At 51.8% G+C, this 17900-nt stretch overlaps 1 non-coding gene across 1 annotated transcript; it reads right to left on the bottom strand.

Moving 5' to 3' along the window:
* Positions 1-17720: 17720 nt before the first annotated feature.
* Positions 17721-17808, bottom strand: TRNAY-GUA (transfer RNA tyrosine (anticodon GUA)). Its single transcript is given in 2 exon segments — positions 17721-17756; positions 17772-17808. It is a non-coding gene; the product is annotated as a tRNA-Tyr (tRNA).
* Positions 17809-17900: the final 92 nt, after the last annotated feature.

Raw genomic sequence — 17900 nt, 5'->3', positions numbered from 1 at the left:
ATTTGCTGCTTCCTTGTTGCTCCACATTTAAGAGGGTAGAGCACCGCCAAACAACCATAGTATAGGCATAGGTTGGCAACCACATAACATTTACGTGACGTCATTTGTCCGCAGGCTTTGAGCCGAACAGTCTCCCTCCAGTGTTTAAGTTCCTTGTAAATGAACTGAAATTATTTTTGTAATGAAATCACCTCAGATGATTTGTAAAATTAATTTGTGGTGATGTTCACCAACCGAAGATGATTTGGAAACATGGAGGGAGAATTGGGGGAAGGGTGCGAGTGTGGGGGGCTGTGGGAACTGGGGAGGGGTGCAGGGTGTGGGGACAGGGGTGGGGGTTGCAAGGGTGTGGTGGTATGGGGTACGAGGCTGTGGGACTGTGCAGTGTGGATTTATGGGTATGCGAGGGTATGGGGGTGAAGGGGTGTGGTGCGGGATATAGAGGTGTGGGGTGTGAGGTATGGCAGTGCAAAGGTATGGGGGTGCAAGTGTGTGGGGTGTGAGGATGGAGGGATGCGGGTTATGGGAGTGTGAGGGTGTAGCTATGTGGGTTATGGGGATGTGAGGATGTCGGGATGCGAGTTATGGGGGTGTGAGGATGTAGGGATGTGGGCTATGGGGGTGTGAGGGTGTAGCTATGTGGGTTATGGGGGTGTGAGCATGTAGGGATGCGGGTTATGTTGCTGTGAGGATGTAGGGATGCAGGTTATGGGGGTGTGAGGGTGTAGCTTTGTGGGTTATGGGGGTGTGAGGGTGTAGCTATGTGGGTTATGGGGGTGTGAGGGTGTAGGGATGCGGGCTATGGGGGATGTGAGAGTGTAGGGGTGCGAGGTATGGAAGGGCGAGGATGTTGGTGTGGAGGTGGGGGTGCGTGTGGTTGGGGGGTGGAGGGGTGTCGTGCGTGATATAGAGGTGTGGGGTGTGGGGTATGAGGGTGCGAGTGTGTGGGGTGCAAATGTGTGAGGGTGCGAGTGTGTGGGGTGTAAAGGTGTGAGGGTGCAGGGATGTGGGTTATGGGTGTGTGAGGGTGTAGGGGTGCGGGGTATGGAAGGGCGAGGATGTTGGTGTGGGGGTGCGAGTACAGATTAATACATAAATTATCATGTCGCGTTTGTCGAACTAAACGACAAAGAGACTATTTATTTAATACTGATATAAAGCAAGACGTATGGTGATTGAAAAGTAAATAAAAATTGTTATTGATGTTATAACCGACATTGTTAAACAATATGGTGATCTCATGCATCCATCAAGTATAAATTACTGAACAAGAATGAAGAACCCATCAGTAATTCATAATTGTGACGTCATTGTCACGCTTCGGATCCAATCAAACCCACGTGACATGTTCGACACAAAGGTAAACGGTGAATGTACAGAGAGAGAACACGGACAAGGAGTTCGGGCAACGACATTTACATTTGACAAAGTGCTTCCTTCGTCTGACAGTGATTTGTCCGCGAAGCGTGAAAAGGCCCCACGCCCTGCCGGGGCAAGCTCGGGCATGGGCTGGACCGGGGTTGAGGGGAGCGGGACGCGTGGGGTCGCGCAGTTTCCCCAGGACACCATTGACGTATCGGGGAGCTGGTGAAGTCGCGTTGGGACGGGGGTCACCTGTGAGGTCGCCTAGGGTGGTGGGGATGCTCAGGGTGGAGGCCATGACGGGCATCCACTCACCAGACGGGAACCTCCCCACATGGCTCCAACCTCAGGGTGGTGCTTGGAGAGATGGACGACGAGGCACGTTTGTCTTGGCCGCGATCCAGGGAAGGTAATGGTGCTGGGAAATTTCAGGTGTTCCAGTTAAGGATGGGGTGGTAATTAGATCGCTGTGCGAGCCTTTTGATCACACACGATGTAAGCAAAATGTGTATCTCAAACTAAATAAAGAACTATGTTTGAAAGTTTACACGAGACCATAAAACCAGACCTTAAATATAAAAATAAACTATAAAAAGTCATAGTCATTGAAATATCAACCTAAACTAAAACCAAACTTAAAATAATTTGAAATCAAACGTTAAAATCAGACCCAGTGTCAAAAATAACTAAACCCAAAGTGGAGCCCAAATAATCCCTAAAGAGAACCTGAAATTCCATATCTAACTCGAGAAGATGACTCACTCCCAAATAAATCCACCGAAAGTGACCAGAAATCCCAAAGTGAACTGGAACATCAAACTAGAGCGGAACGAGGTCGAGGGCACACTTCCACGAGGCCGAACAGTTCGTGTCCACCGATAGGTCGGATCCGGATTCGGACCTGAAGCAAAATCGAATCAATCCGTCGTTGTCACACACGCAACCTGTCCACCAAATTGCGTCCGAATCAGTCCATAAGTTTTTGAGTTATCGTGGTCACAAACAAAACAACCAGACGGGTGAAACACCGATAACCTTCGTCCACCTTCGGTGGCGTCGGTAACAAGATTCAAACACAAACTCAATGTCAGTCCAGACTTTAGGGCCGAGTTCACATGTGGTCCGACACTATGGTGGAGAGGTAGCACACCAACCTTTGAGTTGTCTATCTGAGTGGGTTTGATTCGCGTGTGTACCCCTACTAACCCTAACCCTGACCCTAACAACAACAACCCTAACCCTAACCCTAACTCTAACCCTAACAACTCGGTAGCATACCAACCTTTGAGTTGTCTATCTGGGTGGATTTGATTCCCGACCCCTACGAACCCTAACCCTAACCCTCACAACAACCCCAACCCTAACCCTAACCCTAACCCTCACAACAACAACCCCAACCCTAACCCTAACAACCCTAACCCAAACCCTAAGTCCTAACCCTAACAACAACCCTAACCCGAACAACAACAACCCTAACCCTAACAACAACAACCCTAACCCTAACAACAACAACCCTAACCCTAACAACTAACCCTAACCCTAACAACAACAACCCTAACAACAACAACAACAACAACAACCCTAACCTTAACCCTAACCCTATCCCTAATCCGACATCTAAGCATACAATGTCGGATTGATGCTTCTCAGACGGTCTGATGCATCACAAATGCGGCCTACGTTCAATGGACATTAAGCTGGGTGTCCAGTCTGCTAGCATCACTTAGTGGATGTTAAAGATCTCACAGTGTCTTTTGTTAAACTCTCAAAATCCAGGCTCACTGCTCACCTCCTCTCATTTGTTCCTCTTCTCTCTCGCCAACTTCCCCAGTCTGTTGTCCTCCAGTATAATGTCCATTGTATTACAAACATCAATTGTACACTCATAACTCCTATCCGTAGATGTCTGAGACCAGTGAAAGTACTACAGTCAGCTATGTCTCTCAGGTTGTCAGACACCATGAAAGATCGTTTTTTTGTACCATCTGTAGACTATTCAGAGCACATAAATGGTACTTAATGTCTGTGATCGATGGTAAAGAAAAAACATTATTACAGAAGAAGGCAAATGGCAGGTAGGCACCTATTATGCCAACCTTATATTAGCACGTGGAACATCAAGCTCAGCGTCGGAGTCCTCTAATAATCATAATTCAGACCCATTGTACTCCATACATAAGCAACATCACATGATCTCATTAATTTCATGCAACCTCACCCATCGGGCTGGTTTGGAAAAGGGGGCAGTGGTGGCGGTCGTCGGGAGTCATGGGGTGTGGGAGGGTGGGGTGAGGATTTAGCCAGCGAACAAACTAACCGCCCATATGACTGAGTGCAGGTACAAGATTACAGGTGAAGCAGGTCTGCAAGGCGCCTTGCAAGTCGAAACAGCCCCGGCGTTAAGCTATCACTCTCGGGGCGGCACTTATGGGATGCGTATAACGACTACCCAGCGCCACCCATGGAAAAATCGAAGTATAATGCAGTGGCACATCGCAGGGTGTTCCTTTACTCCACTCATCTTTCATGAATCTGTAGTTCACTCAACACATTCCATTTACTCAACTTACACTTGATATCCAGAGCAATTAAATTTCTTGGCAAGTTCGATGTCGTCCTATATTACCTCACCAGAAGTGGATCATCTGTTCAAAGGACCAAAGGAACCCAAGACCAGACATCTCGGAACACTCTCCAGTGAAATATTCCACCACTTTTTGGTACGACGGCACTAAAGCCTTAGAATATCCACGCTGGCAGGGGAAGGTGGCATCCGGTGATGCCACTCTAATCTGTCCGCACTTGTACATGGAAGTCACACCTGTAATCTACGAAATGTTTCACATTTTTGCTTTCATTTGGTTCAAGGGTTTTACAGAATAAATTCTCATTTTCACAGATTGTCTTCATTGTCATCGACTCGAGGATAAAACCAACCTGGGAAGTGAAAGAGGAAAAAACCAGCACGTGACTGTCCTGAGCCAATGATATTCATTCCTCAAGAAACGAACACATTATTGGATGCCTCATTTTCATTATGGGATTTTTCAACCTGAAAAGACAAATTGCCATCACGGACGAATCCACACGTAGTTGGCATCTACTCAGATGAGGGCAGGGCACAAAGCCTGTTGCTTTAATAATGCAGACAGGTTAGGTTGGTGGTCTATTTGGTCTAGCTTCTTATTCTCGCCCACCTGTGTGACCCTCCCCAGCTTCTACGGGACACGTGCATTCTTCCAGTTAACCCTACTCTCTGTCACTCCATTCTTCATCCCTCTGATCGGCAGTCTGCAGCCTCCTCACTCTCTGCAGACCTGGACAAAATCACAGACTGGGCAAACAAGTGGAACATGTCTTTCAATCCTGACAAATCTCACACTCTTACGATGTCTCTCCGAAAAGACCGACTGGACAACCCTCCCATCCACTTTCTGAATAATCCTCTCCAAGAAGTTCTGTCACTCAAGCTTTTGGGTCTCACTATCTGCCATGATCTTTCCTGGGAAAACCACATTTCAAATCTGGCCTCCAAAGCCAGTCGCCGACTGGGCATCCTCCGTCGTGCAAAGTCCTTCCTTGGCACACCTGAGCTCCTCACCACATACAAGGCTTTCATCCGCAGCTCAATGGAATACTGCTCTCCCCTCTGGGCTGGTGCTCCTGCCTCACACCTAGCTCGTCTTCACGCTGTTGAAACCAAAGCATTCAGAATCTTTGGAATCTCCCGCGATGAAGCTAACTCCAAGGGCCTCTCACTCACTCACCGCAGGCAGGTTGGTGGTCTTTCCGTCTTCTACCGACTCCTCTCTGGCCTTGCCCCCCCCCCAGCTCTCTCTGGGCTCTGTCCCGCAAATATTCCTACAGGTCGCACAAGATCTGCCTGCAACCCTCTTATGGTCAAACTGCCAAAATCAAGACTCTCTGCTCACCTTCACTCCTTCATTCCTCTTTTCTCCCGCCTCTGGAACAAACTCCCTCACTCTCTTCAATCCCACTCCACCCTCCAGGTCTTTAAAACAGCTGTTCACCACCATCTCTTATCTTCCCCCATCCAAAACCCTGATCTTTTCTACCCCCGCTAATTTCACCCCAATTCCACTTTTTTGAAATACCAACTTCTGTCCTGGAAGTCCTTGGTGTCCTTGTGTTTTATACTTCTCCCCCCCCCCCCCCCCTTCCCACGCCTCCTCCCCCCAAGCCCTCTCCCTTCCACATATCTCCCTGCTCTCAAATGTTCTGCTTGTGTGCTTCCCCTTCTCTCCCCATCTTGTTTTCCGCTCCCTCTTTTTATATATTTTGTTTGTCTGGTTGATTTGTTTGTGAAGTAAATGTTAGCTCTTTCACGAGCCTCGATTCTGTATACAAAAAAAAACCCAAAAAAAAAAACCCCACCTGGTCCAGTCCAGGTTAACTGCTCAACTCGTATATTCCTCTTTTCTCCCATTTGTAGAACTACCTTCCTGAGGCATTCCAATTCTACTCTTCCCAACAGAACTTCAAATTGATGGCACACCACCATCTCATGTCATACCGCATCAATACTCATGATCCTTTCTACCCCAATCACCTGATCCACCAACGTATATCCAGTCAATAGCGAAACTGCAAATGGGGAATCCGAGAATGTCACAGATGGAAACTCTTACGTCATTTCCTCATTCTGCTTTAAACTCAATATCTCTATATTTTCATTCCAAACAGCATCATTCAACAATACAATCACAAATTAGTACATATAAAGTGTTAATATATCAAAATATAATGTTAAATCATGATTGTGTTGAGATATTATCAAACCAGCGAACCGTCATCATCTGTTCACTTGTGGATTCGGGAGCAAGGTCCGTATCGATCACATTTCAAAATCATAATTGTATTGAGGAATTTCTGGAACCTCATACCTACCTTACGACAACCGCTGGGAACCCAAAACATTCCACAGAAGGTTATTATATTTCCTTTTAATAAAATATGCAACTGTAATGGTTACTAGATGCTGTCCCCCTGTCATGTGAACAGATCCTCAGCTCTGATTGGTGGACGTTTGTGAGGGAACTGACAAACGCTGTTCTAGATGGCTTTGCCCTCCGGGCTACGCTGTAAAAAAACTCTTGTGGGTGGTGTGTCACAGAACAGTGTTTTGGGACAATCTCTTTTTAGTCTGCAGCAACGACATTATCGTTTCCCTATAAAATCTTCTGTTTCATTTAGTCTTTCTCAAAGTACCTCTCACTACTAACAGGTAAGCTTCAGATCTAGACCTGGAACATGTCTTAATCAAACGCAAGAAAGTCTAACTGCATCAATGTGTCCTTCTGTGTCCTCCCATAATTATCGGCTGTTGAATGCCCTGAAGTCTAGGCCTGCAGGTAGGCACCTCCAGGTAGAATATTTTTTTTAACTAAAAATAGCGAATACCATTTTCATGACGTCAGGAATGTTGATATTTAATCCAATCTAAGTCTCATAATTAGATAGTGCTTAGATAAGTCTTAGTAAGAATAATTAGATAAGTCTTCAATAATATTGTTTTGTAGATGTAATATAATGATGACCAAGGAAACATACGTCCATCCGTTTGAATTGTGCGTCATCTCATGACACAGTGTTTCTTTCTCATCCTGAGGCTTTTAGCTCATTTCCATGGCAGCCACATACTCAAGCTACAGGCATTGAAGTCACAGATTTAACATTGTGTGTCTGTGTGTGTATTTGTATTTGTGTTTGTGTCTGCATTGGTCTTTGCCAGACAACAGGGCAAAACCACACAGCACCTCGACAGTGTGCGACAGAACAGTGTTTTGATGATTGTCATGGGGCCCGAAAAAGTTGGGAAAACAATACATCACCTTCGTAGACCGGCTAACATTCAAAGCGTGTTCTATAAAAAGTCAGGACACCTTTTTCCTGTTAACAGATGGCATCCTTGCTAGTTCTCCCTCACTCCCTCACTCCCTGAAACCCTAACCGAGGAGCAAGGTGAGGTGTTACACACATTTTCAAACCGCCTGCTACCTACTACCACCACACTCCTGCACCAATCCCTGGTGTTGGGCTAGCGGCTAGGGTGCCGGCTTAGGATCCTAGGATCCTGGGTTCGAATCTCGGTCGATCGCCGAATTAACGCCAGGGCGGTTGACTCAGCCTGTCATCCTTCCGAGGTCGGCTAATTGAGTACCAGTTCACTGGTAATTCCCTGTTTGTCGTTGAAGGCTGTAAAAAGGGTTGGCGTCAGGAAGGGCATCCGGCCGTAAAACATTGCTTCAAAAAGGGGACCAAAAAACAACAACTACCACGGTCCCCGAAAAGGCCAACCCCCGCTTTGCGGGGAAAAATGGCCTCTAAACGGTGGTTTTTATCCTTGCTAGTTCTAAAGGTCATGGAATGCCCAACATTATGTGGGCAGATTCCAACTCTGATTTTAACTCTGAAGGTCATTTTCAAGGGCAAAAGTGTCAAATCTGACATTTATCAATTGTGAATTCACACACATAAGATATGATGTTGTTAAAACTCGCGCACAATGTGATGATATAAGGGTTGCTAAAGCCATTGAACACACTTTTTCTGAAAAACCTTCAAAAATTTAAAAAAAAAAAGTTTATTTATCATAAAATCAAAACTAACTTGTTTTAAAAATCCTCATAACTCTACTTTCTATTCTTACAATCAGAATTGATATTGGTCAAACACCAACAAAGATATTAATGTTTGAATCAACAAAAGTAATAAAACATTTTATTTATTAAGCGTCATATGTCGGTGACAAATGGAAATTCATGCAATCCACATCATTGCACATTAATAATCAATTCTATGCATATAATTTTTTTTCCCCCCTTTTTAAGGCCATTTTCCCTGCTAGAGTGGGTCGTAGCCTTGCAGGTCCCATGACAATCATCATGGTTCCCTTTTTGAGGCAATGATTTTATGGCCGGATGCCCTTCCTGACGCCAACCCTTTAGGCCTCAGTCACACTGGATCGTACGATTTCTGGATCGTGCGATTGATGGCAATCTGGCCGAGGTACGACCAATCGTCAATGTTTGCTACGCTCTCCATTTGCGATCGCAAACAGCGATTGGTCTTAGGGGTCATCGTACGATTGGTGGTACACGTGGTTGTGCGATCACCAACGATTGGAGAAGATCGATCGCAAGATCAATCGTAGGTAATCGTGCAAATAGTGGTGGCGATCAGCGACCAATCGTATGGTCAATCGTGGCGACTTGCGACCGCTCGGACAATCAATCGTGGCGACCTGCGAACGCTCGCACTACCGATCGTGAGGTTGAACGACAGGTGGCGCCACCAATCGTCAGGTGGCAGGACCAGTAGCACGACCAATCGTGTGACTACTTGACCCGCGATCATGCATGACTGGTGGTGCGTCCATGCGCGACTGGTGGTACGACCATGTAAAACCTGTCTGCGACCTCTTACGATTTGGAATCGCAGGTCAGAAGTTTTGAACATGACCATCGGCCTTGCTGCGACTGATTTTGCTCTGGCGATCACCCACGACCTCTGCGACCACCAGTCGCGCGCTCTTTCTACGATTTGCCCGCGATTCACAAAATTTTCAGTCGCAGCTAGGTCGTAACCTGGTCGCAGGCCCGGTGTGACTGGGGCTTTAGTCGCCTCTTAAAACACGCAGGGATATGGTGTACCTATTCTAAGCCGGGGCACACAGTGGCACATTCATTTCAGCAAGCGGGTACTCAATTTGCCGACCTCGGAAGAATTACAGGCTGAGTCAACCCCCCTGGCGTTAATTCGACAATCAACCGGGATTCAAATTCAGGATCCTAGGGTCCCAAGCCTGCACCCGAACCGCTAAGCACAAATAAATATACTAGCAGAAGTACCCGGCGTTGCCGGGCGGGGGAGGGGGTGTAGGGGGAGGGAGGTGAGGAAGGGGAGGGGATGGGGGGGGGGGGAAAGGTAAGGGGATTTGTGTTAAAATGTCTGGTGATTGTTTTGTATTTATTTATGCGAATGTGTACTTGTATATAACTGTCATTACTTTTAAAAAGGCTTCGGCACTATCGAGCGTTTTTTTTTTTTTTTTTTTACTTCAAAAAAACAATCTTTATATATATATAGGTAATCGTAAACTAGGTAAACTTGGTAAAGGTAAATATAGGTAAACTTCCTTTTTCCACATGCGAAATTTGCATTTATGTTTATTTAAATTATACAATGGACTACAAAATGTAAATGTTTCATGATATTTGTTATATTATATCACCTTTATCTATTAATATTGTTGAAATGAAGATCAAATAGCTGTATGTTAAAATATGTTGAAAAGGTCAAAACTTTGCATGGGGTGTACTTACTTTTCACGTGACTGTATATCTCTATATTATAAAAGAAAGTTTTTGTTTGTTTTTTCTGCGCAAGCTAATCTCCTGAACGGTGAAAGATAGGACGAAACCTCTAAAACAAAAAATGTTGGGACGGGCCCCGGGAAGGTTTTCGGCGAGGTGGCGAGGCCGGTTGAGGTCGCTTCGGCCGGGCCAGGCTCATTTCGTAATTAAAAGCTGAGCTGAATTATAGTAGTCGATTGTCTACGGCCGCAAGTAAAAGCTGAATTATAGTAGTAAATTCATTCAAAGAGAACGAAAAATGCCGGGACGGGCCCCGGGAAGGTTATAGGCTAGGTGGCGAGGCTGGTTGAGGCCGCGTCGGCTGAGCTGGGCCCATTTCACAATTAAAAGCTGAGCTGAATTATAGTCGTCATTCTTCTACGGCCATGAGTAAAAGCTGAATTATAGTAGTAAATTCATTCAAAGAGAACCAAAAATGTCGGGATGGGCCCTGGGAAGGTTATAGGATAGGTGGCAAGGCCGGTCAAGGCCGCATCGGCTGGGCTGGGCCCATTTCACAATTAAAAGCTGAGCTGAATTATAGTAGTCAATCTTCTACGGCCGCGAGTAAAATCTGAATTATAGTAGTAAATTCATTCAAAAATAACCCGGGCAACGCCGGGTGCTTTCAGCTAGTATATTGTCGCGCAACTCGGGTTAACACCAGAGTCGCGGATAGCCTAAACAGTCTTATTCAGAGGCAACTACCCAAACACGGATTGTACTTTATGTCGCACGGGAGGAAGAAGGAAAATGGAGGCTGCGGAAGCGCTTAACTGCGAAATCGCGATCCTGTCGGGGAAATCAACTCGAGCGGGCTCGGGTGTACAGGGAATATAAAAATAATATAACGGTTTATTAACAAGGATGGTGGGACAGGAAAACCGTGATGATAATCAACTAATGGCCTAAGTTGAGATCTGTCGTCCCCACACGACAGATCTCAACCACAGACGAAGGAATATGAATACGAAAATAACACGTCTCGTCGTGTGCAGTGTACACGCGGATCTCGGCCTTATCTGTCTGTAGTCTTGCGTGTAACACGGCCCCGCTCACGCGCCACCAGGCCTCGCTCCAAGCTCCGATCCTCTCGTCGCCCACGAGGTCCGTGCACCAAGCACCACGTGTCCAACCCAGGCCCGCGAGCTCCACACAAGGTCAACCCTCAACTCGAGCACGAACACAAAACGACGAAGAACTGCAAAAAGGGGAAGAGAGCGCAAGTCCACTGCACGCCAAGTGCCGCTTCGAGCCAAGTCCAAGCCAACGAAGCAACTCTCTCATAACTCTCTGCCTGTGCAAACTGGAGGTGGTGGAGAGAGACACCGACTCTTGGCCAACTCCTCTGCTTGCCAACTCACTGCCAGAAGCAACTACCCCGAACCAACTCTCTCAAGAGTCACTCTCGAACCCATTACCTCAATGGCATTCGGCACTCGCTAATATCTGCTGGCCGGTGACGTCAGCCTTGGCGCGCTGCCAACCAATCAGTCCCTTCCACCGAACCTCCCAGCTTCCCTCAGGCCCACGCCCACCGCGCCTCCCAACCTCGCTCCCTACTCCGTGGTCATAGCGCGTGCTATTCGAGGTGGATAGGCCCACCGGAGGTGTAGGTGGCGGCGGTCATTATCGGCGGTGTCCCGGCCTGGTTTCCTTTTGCTGGTTCTCTTTCACATTCATGTCGGGGAAGGCCGTCATTTAGTGTTGCAATAAAGATCCTAACTAAGTGCATAAGTGGTGTGCAGTGCCATAAGGGACAAAGGTTTGGCTGACCAGGTGAGGACATAAAAACCACCTTTAGAGGCCATTTTTCCCCGCAAAGCGGGGGTTGGCCTTTTTCGGGCACCGTGGTTGTTGTTTTTCGGTCCCCTTTTTGAAGCAATGTTTTACTGCCGGATGCCCTTCCTGACGCCAACCCTTTTTGCCGCCTTTAACGACAAACAGGGGATTACCAGTGAACTGGTACTCAATTAGCCGACCTCGGAAGGTATGAACAGGCTGAGTCAACCCCCCTGGCATTAATTCAGCGATCAACCGGGATTACGAACCCAGGACCCTAGGATCCTAAGCCGGCACCCTAGCCGCTAGCCCAACACCAGGGATCAGGTGAGGACATACAGGGGTGCTATTCTTTAATCCCTAACTCTACTTAACACACGAACCTTCTGGTAGGTTCACAAGTATACATCTTACCGACAAAACGCCTGCACATGAAACTTATTACAAGGTCAGATTCCTTACCGCGACAGACGAAGCACGTTACCTATTCAGATCTATCTGCTCCACATATCACTACCCCGCCAGACATAACAATATATATACATGACAGTGCTAGAGGCTATAACGTAGTGCTAGAAGCTATAACTTGGTGTTGACGAGAGGCTACAACTATAACTTGGTTGGTGCTATAACCTGGTTCTAGAGGTTATAACTTGGTGCCAGAAGTTATAATTTGGTGCTACAAGCCTGGTGTTGGGCTAGCGGCTAGGGTGCCGGCTTAGGATACCAAGGATCCTAGGTTCGAATCCCGGTCGATCGCTGAATTAACGCCAGGGGGGTTGACTCAGCCTGTTCATCCTTCCGAGGTCGGCTAATTGAGTACCAGTTCACTGGTAATTCCCTGTTTGTCGTTAACGGCGGCAAAAAGGGTTGGCGGCAGGAAGGGCATCCGGCCGTAAAACATTGCTTCAAAAAGGGGACCGAAAAACAACAACAACCACGGTTCCCGAAAAAGGCCAACCCCTGCTTTGCGGGGAAAAATGGCCTCTAAAGGTGGTTATTATTTTTTTTTTAAGCTATAACTTTGTGCTAGAGGGTATAACTTGGTGCTAGAAGCTCTAATTTTGTGCTATATAGAGCTAAAAGTAACTTGGTAAAAGCGTTATAACAGAAACTTATGGGTTCACCTGTAACACACACACACACACACACACACACACACACACACACACACGATACCTCCAAAAAGATGTGATTATCATTCAACATTTCACGAAGTGGTGTCAGCAGTGCACAAAGTACAATGGGGTTAGGGGATTACGGTATCACATTTCCCCCACAAACTGTCTGACAAGACCTGGTCTATACGAGAGATTGTGGCGGACACGAAAGCCCACTGGCGTGGTGACACCATTCCGTGCACCAAGTGGGCGGCGGCCACGCCCGAGGGGTAGGCATGGCCTGAGGATATACACGGGGCGCGCAGCCCGGAGCGTGCTGGTGTTACAGTGAGCTCCTGAAATAAAGACACTTATAAGTTACCGCTTGTCCGCTCCCTCCTTGCTCGCAAGCAGCACGCGTAACGCCGCGCTTTACTGGTGACCCTCGACGTTGGATCTGCCGGAGCGATCCTTCCACACACGACGCCATTGCCATGGCCAACTTCATCAAACTTCCCGAATTTTGGGAGGCCCAGGCCGAAGTCTGGTTCGTCCAAGCCGAAGCCCAATTTCACCTTCGGCGCCTCACCGGCGACGACACGCGCTGCTGCCACGTCGTCGCCTCCCTCGGGCCCGGCACGGCCGCTCGAGTTGTGACCGTCCTTCGCCACCCACCGGACGGCCACAAGTACGAGGCACTCAAGCGGCTACTCCTAGCCACGTTCGGCCTCACGGACGACGCACGGGCCGACCGCCTCCTGGATCTCCCCGAGCTCGGCGACACGCGCCCGTCGCTCCGAATGGACCATATGCTGTCACTGTTGGGCGACGAAGCCCCCGGTTCTCTATTCCGGGCGCTTTTCCATCGCCAACTTCCAGCGCAGGTTCGCCTCGCCTTGGCCGGGACCGTGCTAACGGAACCCCGAGCATTGGCAGCCGAGGCGGACAGGTACTTCGCGGCTGCGGACACGCGGGCGAGAGTCGGTGCGGCTGTCACGGACCTCGAGGCTGATGCTGCTGATGATGCTGATCCACAGCATCAGCTTACACAGCATACGCAGCATGCTGATACGCACCTCGTGACCGCCGCCACGCCCCGCCCACCGCCGCGGCGAAAACCGCCACCGCGGGGAACACCGCCAACTCCACCGGCCTGGCGGAGCCAGCCGCACTCCTCCAGCTCCACCACCTGGTGCTGGTTCCACGCCAAGTTCGGCCACGAGGCTCGGCAGTGTCATCCGCCATGCTCCTTCAACAGGTCGGGAAACGACCGGGCCGGCGCTCAATAGTGGCGATGAGCGCCGGCCGTTCGAGCAGCCTGCTGTTCATAACGGACACCTTATCCGGGCGCCGTTACCTGTGTGACACGGGAGCGCAGGTGAGTGTCGTTCCCGCTAGTACGTCAGACAAGCACGCCGCGGGCGGGGGCCCCGCGCTGCTTGCCGCGAACGGGACGCCCATCCGTACGTACGGAAAACGCTGCCTCTCTCTGCGGTTCGGAGGGCAGGTTTTCCGATGGACGTTCGTCACCGCCGACGTGCCCATGGCACTGATTGGCGAGGACCCCCTGTGCGCTAATGGGCTCCTGGTCGACGTAAAGCGCAGACGTCTTGTCCAGGCCGAGACGTTCAGCTCGCTCGCTTGTGCGCTGCCCAGCTCGTCGAGCAGCTCAACGAGCGGCTTGCCGAACGGTTCGGTTCCGGCCACGTTGATCTGTACGCTTCCGGCAGCGGACGAATTCACCCGCCTCCTTGCCGGCTTCCCGGCCCTCACGCGGCCCACCTTCTCGGCGGGGACCGTCAAGCACGGGGTGGCCCATCACATCCCCACCGTCGGGCCACCGGTCTACGCCCGGGCACGCCGCCTCGAGCCGACGAAGCTGGCGGTGGCAAAAGCGGCGTTCGCTACCCTGGAGCGACTCGGCATCGTTCAGCGCTCGGAGAGTGCTTGGGCGTCGCCGCTGCACATCGTGCCGAAGCCCGGCGGGGGATGGCGACCGTGCGGGGACTATCGCCGTCTCAATGACGCCACCACTCCCGACCGCTACCCCGTCCCCCACATTCAGGACTTTTCCACCCGTTTGGCGGGCATGTCCTTCTTCTCGAAGGTGGACCTCATACGCGGCTACCATCAGGTCCCCATCAGGCCGGAGGACGTCCCGAAGACGGCGGTCATCACGCCATTCGGACTCTTCGAGTTCCTGCGGATGCCCTTCGGTCTGAAGAATGCGGCTCAGGCGTTCCAGCGACTGATGGACAGCGTCCTGCGCGACTTGGATTTTGTCTACGTCTACCTGGACGATATCCTCGTCGCCAGCGCGTCCCGCGAAGAGCACCTACGCCACCTCCGCACGCTCTTCGAACGCCTGGGCCAGCATGGCCTGATTGTGAACCCCGCAAAGTGCCGGTTCGGCGTCGCCGTAATCGATTTTTTGGGGCACCGTGTCACCAGGCACGGAGCCGTCCCCCTGCCGGCCAAGGTGGAGGCGGTGAAGGGGTTTCCGCGCCCCCGCACGATCAGAGGGCTGCAGGAGTTCCTGGGCATGGTGAACTTTTACCATCGGTTCCTGCCCCGTATCGCCCAGCTCCTGTGCCCCCTGCACGAAGCTCTCCGAGGTAAGCCGGGCAAAGGCGACGTTACCTGGACCGAGCAGATGGACACGGCGTTCACGGGCGCGAAGCTCGCCTTGGCTAACGCCACCATGCTCGCGCACCCGGCGCCCGGTGCACCGATCGCCCTCACCACCGACGCCTCGGACTACGCGGTGGGCGCGGTGCACGAGCAACGGGTGCGTGGAGCTTGGCAACCGCTGGCGTTGTTTAGCCGGCAGCTTCGCCCGCCCGAATGCCGTTACGGTACCTTCGACCGCGAGTTGCTCGGGCTTCACTTGGCGGTCAGGCACTTCCGCCATCTGCTCGAGGGCCGTGCGTTCATGGCCTTCGTCGACCACAAGCCGCTGATCTTCGCGATGGGCAAGGTCACCGAGCCGTGGTCGGCCCGGCAGCAGCGTCACCTCTCGGCCGTGTCCGAGTACACGACGGACATCCGGCACGTCGCGGGGAAGGACAACCCGGTGGCGGATTGCCTTTCCCGGGCCGTCGCCCACGCAGTCCACCTCGGCATCGACTATGCCCGGATGGCAGTGGACCAGGCCGCTGACCCCGACGTCCAGGCCTTGCGGACCGCCGTCACGGGCCTCCGCGTCACCGAGGTGCCGTTCGACGGCGCGGGCACGGCCCTCTTGTGCGACGTCTCCCTCGGGCGGCCTCGCCCCATCGTGCCCGCGGGCTGGCAGCGCCAGGTGTTTGACGCCATCCACGGCCTGTCCCACCCGGGCGCGAGGGCCTCCCAAAGGTTGATCGCCGACAAGTTCGTCTGGCATGGCCTCCGGAAGGCCGTCTGCGGCTGGGCCAGGACGTGCCCCGCGTGCCAGCGCGCCAAGGTGCACCGGCACACCCAGGCCCCGTTGGCCCCGTTCACGGTGCCGGAACGCCGGTTTGACCACGTCCACGTGGACCTGGTGGGACCTCTGCCCCCCTCGCGGGGTTTCACCCACGTCCTCACCATGGTGGACCGCACCACCCGGTGGCCGGAGGCCGTGCCCTTGGAGTCGACGACGGCGGCGGACGTCGCGCAGGCTTTCATCGCCACCTGGGTCGCCCGGTTCGGCGCCCCCTCAGACATCTCGTCCGACCGCGGCCCCCAGTTCACCTCGGAGCTCTGGGGGGCGGTCGCGCAGGGGCTCGGGGTCCGGCTGCGCCGAACCACGGCCTACCACCCCCAGGCTAACGGCCTGTGTGAGCGATTTCACCGCTCATTGAAGGCCGCGTTCCGGGCCACCCTCCGCGACGGCGGCTGGATCGACAGGCTCCCCTGGGTCCTGCTGGGCCTCCGGACGGCGCCCAAGGAGGACCTGCGCGCATCCGCGGCGGAGTTGGTCTTCGGGCAACCGCTGCGGGTGCCGGGCGAGTTCCTCCCCGACTCCACGGCACCATGGTCCGCGGCACAGCAGCGCTCCGCTCTGCAAGAGACCGCCCAGAGGTTCGCCCCGGTGCCAACGGCATGCCACGGGCACCCACAGACGCACGTCGCCCCGGAGCTTCGCACGGCGGAGTACGTCTTCGTCTGCCACGATGCCCACCGGACACCACTGCAGCCCCCGTACGACGGGCCTTTCCGCGTGCTGGAGACCGGGGCAAAGCACTTCACCCTGGACATCGGCGGTACTCCTGACCGCGTTTCTGTAGACCGCCTCAAGCCGGCCCACCTCGACGTGGACCATCCACCGCCAGTGGCCCGACCCCCGCGTCGGGGCCGCCCCCCTGCGGGCGGACCCCCGGCACCGCCCAGCCCCGCCGCCCCCCGGTCCTGCACCCATCCCAGGGGCAGCCAGGGGCATCCCACCTGGCATCCCTGCACCCCGGACGCTGCCGATCGCCAGGGGGCGCTTCGGCCGGGTCATCCGTTTGCCCCGCAAACTGGCCCTCCAGGTGCGCGGGAATTCTGGGGGGGCGCGTGTGGCGGACACGAAAGCCCACTGCACTGGCGTGGTGACACCATTCCGCGCACCAAGTGGGCGGCGGCCACGCCCGAGGGGTAGGCGTGGCCTGAGGATATACACGGGGCACGCAGCCCGGAGCGCGCTAGTGTTACAGTGAGCTCCTGAAATAAAGACGCTTATAAGTTACCGCTTGTCCGCTCCCTCCTTGCTCGCAAGCAGCGCGCGTAACGCCGCGCTTTAAGATCATGTATGTATACGATCAATATGTACTACGTAAGCTTCATACGTTAAGAAAAATCCTAACGGACGGACAGTAATATGACAACACCCATGAGCACGACAAATGGACGAGGCGGCAAAAGTCCAATACAACTCGTGACCTGTGACGAAATCTGCGCCATTTTGGGGGAAAAACCCGTTTTAAATCTCCAGCGCGCCCTGGTGGTGCCGCCGTCGAACGGCAAAACAGACGCCACTGGGATCGGAATGAAAAGGCTATTGTAATTCGACGAGAAAGTGTCCTTTACAATACTCTGTTCTGAGGTACAACGAAATAACGAATTTAAGAAATAAAAATCAAACAAATTTGAAAAATAAAAATCCTTCGAGCCGGATTCGAACCAGCGACCTAAGGATGCCTTTGGGTTTCCACTACAGTCCTCCGCTCTACCAACTGAGCTATCGAAGGCTTCACAAAGAAAACACAAACTTCTTCACTAATCACCCCATAATATATATTATTATTATTAAAATGTTGTTATAATATATTTATTTATCAGT

This window comes from Myxine glutinosa, chromosome 10 (assembly GCF_964187855.1).
Source record: "Myxine glutinosa chromosome 10, kmMyxGlut1.1, whole genome shotgun sequence".
NCBI lineage: Eukaryota > Metazoa > Chordata > Myxini > Myxiniformes > Myxinidae > Myxine > Myxine glutinosa.
Note: the sequence above shows the minus strand (reverse complement) of the source record. Positions and strands in the feature narration are given on the sequence as shown.